The sequence below is a fragment of the Physeter macrocephalus genome, chromosome 16 (assembly GCF_002837175.3).
Source record: "Physeter macrocephalus isolate SW-GA chromosome 16, ASM283717v5, whole genome shotgun sequence".
NCBI classification, from domain to species: domain Eukaryota; kingdom Metazoa; phylum Chordata; class Mammalia; order Artiodactyla; family Physeteridae; genus Physeter; species Physeter macrocephalus.
In genome coordinates, this window is record NC_041229.1 from 65,288,784 (window position 1) to 65,295,081 (window position 6,298).

The 6,298-nt window shown below is 39.9% G+C and overlaps 1 pseudogene; it reads left to right on the top strand.

Annotated features, from left to right (window-relative positions):
* Nucleotides 1-5,974: 5,974 nt before the first annotated feature.
* On the top strand, nucleotides 5,975-6,298 carry LOC102989583 (60S ribosomal protein L36a-like; annotated as a pseudogene).

The window sequence follows — 6,298 nt, forward strand, 5'->3', positions numbered from 1 at the left end:
GAATATATTTGCAAACAATTTGTCCAATAAAGGGTTAATATCCAAAATTGACAAAGAACTCACATAACTCTACATCAAAAAAACAAACAGCCAGATTTTTTTAAATGGGCAGAAAACCTGAATAAATGTTTTTCCAAGAAAGACATACAGATGGCCAACAGGCACATGAAAAGATGCTCAACATCTCTAATCATCAGGGAAATCAAAGCAAAAACCACAATGAGATACTACCTCACACCTGTCAGAATGGCTATTATCAAAAAGATTACAAATAACAAAAGTTGGTGAGGGTGTGGAGGAAAGTGAACCCTCTTCACTGTTGGGAATGCAAATTGGTGCAGCTAATATAGAAAAGAGTGTGGAAAAAATAGAACTACCATATGACCCAGCAGTTCCACTCCTGAGTATTTATCTGAAGAGAACAAAAACACTAATTCAAAAAAAAATGCACCTGTATGATCATTGCAGCATTATTTGCAATAGCAAAGATATGGAAGCAACCTAAGTGTCCATCAGTAGATGACTGGATAAAGAAGATGTGGCATGTATATAATGGAATACTACTCAGGCATTAAAAAGAATGAAATTTTGCCATTTGCAACAACATGGATGGACATGGAGGGTATTATGTTAAGCAAAATAAGTCAGACAGAGACATATACTGTATGGTTCCACTTATATGTGGAATCTAACAAAATAAAACAAATACACAAATATAACAAAGCAGAAACAGAGTTACAGATACAGAGAACAAACAGGTGGTTGCCAGAGGGGAGGATTAGGAGAAGGAAAGAAATAGGTGAGAGACATTAAGAGGTACAAACTTCCAGCTGCAAAATAAATGTCACAAGTATGAAATGTACATTGGAGGGAATATAGTCAATAACTATGTAATATCTTTGGTGACATATTGTAACTAGTTGTAACTAGACTTATTGTGGTGATCAGTGTGGAATATATAGAAATATTAAATTTCTAAGTTGTGTAACAGGAAATAACATAGTGTAGAAGTCAATTTTACTTCAAAAACAAACAAACAAATTTTAAAACTCATAGAAAAAGAGATCAGATCTGTGGTTACCAGAGGCAAGGGTTGGGCGGAGGGGGAATTGGATGAAGGCAGTCAAAAGGTACAAACCTCCAGTTATAAGGTAAGTAAGTACTAGGGATGTAATGTACAACATCGTAAATATAGTTAACGCTGCTGTATGTTATATATGAAAGTTGTTAAGAGAGTGAATCCTGAGTTCTCATCTCAAGAAAAAAAGTGTTTTTCTCTATTTCTTTAATTTTGTATCTATATGAGGTGATGGATGTTCCCTAAACTTATTGTGATAATCACTTCATGATGTATGTAAATCAAATGATTATGCTGTACACCTTAAAACTTATATAGCACTGTATGTCACATATCTCTATACAACTGGAAGAAGAAAATTATCTGCCATTTACATGATGCAATTATGTGCAGAGATTGAAGAGAATAAGGGTGATCTGGATATGCCAATGGGGAAAGACTTTTAATACATTATTGTTAATAATTTAATTTTAATTAATAATTAACTTTATTAATTCTCTTTTATTCTTGAAGGCATGCTGTAGAGCAAAATGATCCCTTTTGTATAATTTATAACATTGATACATATATGGGTAAGTGTATTTTTTTTTCTGGAAGGAATCACAGGATTTTGCTTTTTACCTTTGGAGAGAGAAAATGAGATGGGAAAGGAAGGAGCGAGATTTTCCCTTTTCATTTTGTACTGCTCTGGAGTAAAGTTAAAGGACTTAAAAACTTTCACCTTGGATTTATATTATTTTTTAACATTTTTTTAAAAATTTGCCACTCAACTGTTTGTAACGAAATTATGGTCTCAGCTATGAATACCCCTTTCAATATATGTTCTGTGATAAACAACAGAATTCCTTTAAGCATGTCTACTTTAGAGTGAGCAAGATGTGAACACTTTTTTAATAGAATGCACTGGAGGGATGTTGCAGGAGCAAGGGGCTTTCATGCCATTTTCCAGGGTTGGAGGGGTGGGTGTGAGGACATAGGCTAGAGCCTGCCCCAGCCATGGCCCAGCGTGCTGTCCCTCTGTAACCCTGCTGCCTCAGCCTTTGTAGGATAACCTTTCCACAAAACTCAAAAACTTGAGGGACTTCCCTGGTGGTGCAATGGTTAAGAATCTGTCTGCCAATGCAGGGGACACGGGTTTGAGCCTTTGTCTGGGAAGATCCCACATGCCACAGAGCGACTAAGCCCATGTGTCACAACTACTGAGGCTGCACTCTAGAGCCCGCGAGCCACAACTACTGAGCCCGCATGCCACAACTACTGAAGCCCACACACCTAGAGCCCATGCTCCACAACAAGAGAAGCCACCACAATGAAAAGCCAACTCACCACAACGAAGAGTAGCCCCTGCTCACCACAAATAGAGAAAGCCCGCAAGCAGCAACGAAGACCCAACCTAGCCAAAAATATAATTAATTAATTAATTTTAAAAAAAAAACTTGAACCTCAGTGCAGCCTACATTCTCTAAAGGGCTCCTGCCCAAGCCAGGGCCCCAGACCACCCACACTGATGGCCTGTGCCCTCTCCTGCATCCCAGAAGCTGGGCTATTGCTTGTCCAGTGACTCCAGAACAGCTCCAGTCTACCCAAATCAACCAACTTCTCTGCTATCCCACGGTAGAACCACACTGCTATGGACTGACTTGTCTTCCCCCCAAAACTCATATATTAATTAAGTCCTAACCCCCAGTGCAATGATATGTGGAGATGGGGCCTTTGGGAGGTAAATAGGGTTAGCTAAGGTCATGGGGGTGGGTCCCTTATGGTGCGATTAGTGCCTTGTCAGAAAACTTGCTTTCCTCTCCCTCAGTCATGTGAGGACACAGCCAGAAGGTGGCAATCTGCAAGCAAGGAAGAAAGCCCTCACCAGGTAACCTAATCAGCAGGCACCTTAATCTTGGACTTACCAGCCTCCAGAACTGTGAGATAAATTCCTGTTGTTTAAGCCCCCCAGTCTTGGTATTTTGTTATGGCAGCCCAAGCTGACTAATATACACACCTTCTCCAGTGAAAGCTGAATCCCTCCTAAGGGATTGTCCTTCTTTGGGTATGCTCCCTCAGCCCTAGAGTACCAAAGTGTCTTTACATCACAGGGTTACTCATTTATCACAATTAATAATTCTTTATGTTATACTTCCTCTATTTAACCTCCTGTGTGGTTTCTGTCTCCTGACTGGACCCAAACTGCTTCACCAATATTTTCTATCTTAGCACTTACTTATTTCATAGCACTTATCCTAATTTGTAATTTTTTAAATTTAATTACTTGTTGCTCATGTGTCTCCCACTAGACCATACACTCCATGGTGACAAGGACCGTGTCTCTCTTCTGTATCTTTTTCAGTGCATAGTCAGTACTTGTTAGACCCTTACTGACTGAGTGGAAAGCAGTAAAGTGTAGTGATTAAGAGCGTGGATTCTGGAGCCATACTCTGTGGGTTAAAATCCTGCCTCAGCCTCTTAAAAACTCTGACCTGGAGCAGAGTACTTAACTATGCTTCAGTTTCCCCATCTGTAAAATGGGGATAATAATGGTACCTACCTCATAGGACTCTTGTGCAAATTAAATTGGTTAATATACATAAAACTTCTAGAAGAGTTCCTGACACATAGAAAATGCTGTATATACTATGTTATGTGAAGAAAGGTCAAAGGACATGAAGGTAGTCTGGTGACTGGAAGGATCATCATCTTCAAATATCTGAAGGACTATCATGTACAAGACCCAATTAGACAAAACTCCAACAGAAATGGAAAAGTATAGAAAAGAAGGTGGGCTAATAACAAAGCATTTGAGATGGCTTTAGCCATCCTAAAGTGACCAGTCATTCCCATTTGCCTGGCTCTGTGTAGGTTTTAAAACTGAAAGTCCTACCCTGGGAGACCACTTGGTCCCAGGCAAACTACATGGCTGATCACTCTAGCTGTCCCCAACAAGACTTTCTTCATGAAGTAGTGAGTGTCCCTTCCTGACAGATTTGAGCAAAAGCCAAAGAGCCATGGTTCAGGGATGTTAGAGAAATTATTCCCATGTGAGGAAGAAACTGGGACTAGAAGAACTTTAACCCAGATTAAAAAGCATATTTTAACAGAGAAGTAACACGCATCTGGCGACAGGAAAACCCTAGTTCAAATTCTGGCTCTGCCACTTACAAGCTGTGTGATCTTGGATAACTTAATTAACTTCCTGAGCCTCAGATCCTCCATCTATAAAATAGGAGTGATCGTTCCTAACTTGTAAGGTTGTCATCTGGATTAGATATAATGGATGTAAAGTGATTTGCACAGTGTCTGACGTAATGTAAGTATTCGGAGGTCCGACTCTAGGATTCTCTAAGCCCAGGGTTTCTCAGCAGCGGTTCTCAAAGTGTGGTCCCTGGACCAAGAACACCAGCATCACCAGGAACTCATTAGAAATGCAAATTCTCCATCTCACCCCACACCTACTGAATCAGAAACTGGGATTGGGACCCAGAAATCTGAGTTTTAACTAGCTCTCCACGTGATGCTTGTTACACTAAAGAGTTTGAAAAGCACTGCTGTAAGCAACAGTCCTGTCTCTGAAACAGAGGAATGGGAAATCTCTCCAAAACTTGAAAAGTTCTCCCTTTATCCCACCATAATATAAAATTATTTTAAAATAAGAATAGTGCTGAAATGTTGATCCAAATGCCTTTTAAAATTACATATATATGTAAACGGGCTTTGTAAATAGGCTTCACCGGCAGGAGTCATCTACACTCTGGGGCAAATATTGATATGTCAGTATGACCGAGCCTTGGCATGCCCTCAGCCAAAAGTCACTGATAAATTGGCTTACTTTGGTTACACTGTGTAAACCACTAACTTGACCAATCATAAACTACACAGTTGAGTTGATTTCCCACACTTATAGAGGGAGTAAGTTGGCAGGATAGCTGGAAAAGAATTTCTTAAGTTGTTATAACATACTTCTTTAGGCAGAAAGTCACCCTGAGGGTAAGTAAAAAGAATTCTCACTGGAGTGCACATTAATTTTTTCTCTGCCCTAACAAGTCCCAGAATATAGTGGTATGTTTATCACATACATAAATCTGGACAAAGAATCAGGTAAAAGTATTTTTAAACTGTTCTAAACTCATTTTATAAACAGACATCTTTTAATATACAAAATCTAAGATAACTCAGTCAAAATAATCCATCTTTCCTTGAATTCGAAATGCGTCTCATGATTTTTAGGGATGAATGAGAAGAACAATCTTCACTTTTCAAAGTTCTGAGAATATCTTCAAAATATTTATTTAAACACTCAAGCAGAAAGCTTCATTTACAGACAAAGCAATAGTAGGCAAATTCCTGTGTACGTTTGCTTTTGGAAGCAATATCCTTTGCTGTGCTTCCAACTGTGGCTTTTATAAAGCAATTCAAAATCTATTTATGTATTGAGAATTCTAGGCTCCTTACACTGTGAGAGGGGAGTATTCAAAAAATATTCTGACCTTGAGGAAAGTCAGAGGGGAGAAAAGACTGCATTCAAAACAGGTATTTTAGGGACTTCCCTGGTGGTGCAGTGGTTAAGAATCTGCCTGCCAGTGCAGGGGACACAGGTTCAAGCCCTGGTCCGGGGAAGATCCCACATGCCACAGAGCAGCTAAGCCCATGCGCCACAACTACTGAGCCTGCACTCTGGAGCCTGCGAGTCACAACTACTGAGCACTCGTGCCACAACTACTGAAGCCTGCGCACTGCAACGAAGAGTAGCCCCTGCTCGCTGCATCTAGAGAAAGCCCGCGTGCAGCAACGAAGTCCCAACACAGCCAAAAATAAATAATAATAAATAAAATAAATATATTTTCTTAAATCTTAAAAAAAAAAAAAGGTATTTTAGCTTGTTTCTGTGCTGATAGCAGTCTTGCAAACATGGTGAACGTTCCTAAAACCGGCCGGACTTTCTGCAAGACGTGCAGCAGGCACCAACCCCACAAAGTCACACAGTATAAGAAGGGCAAGGATTCTCTGTATGCCTAGGGAAAGCGGCATTATGACAAGAAGCAGAGTGGCTATGGCGGCCAGACTAAGTCGATTTTCCAGAAAAAGGCTAAAACTACAAAGACGATTGTGCTGAGGCTTGAATGCGTTGAGCCCAACTGCAGATCTAAGAGAATGCTGGCTATCAAGAGGTGTAATAAGCATTTTGTACTGGGAGGAGATAAAAAAAGAAAGGGCCAAGTGACCCAGTTCTGA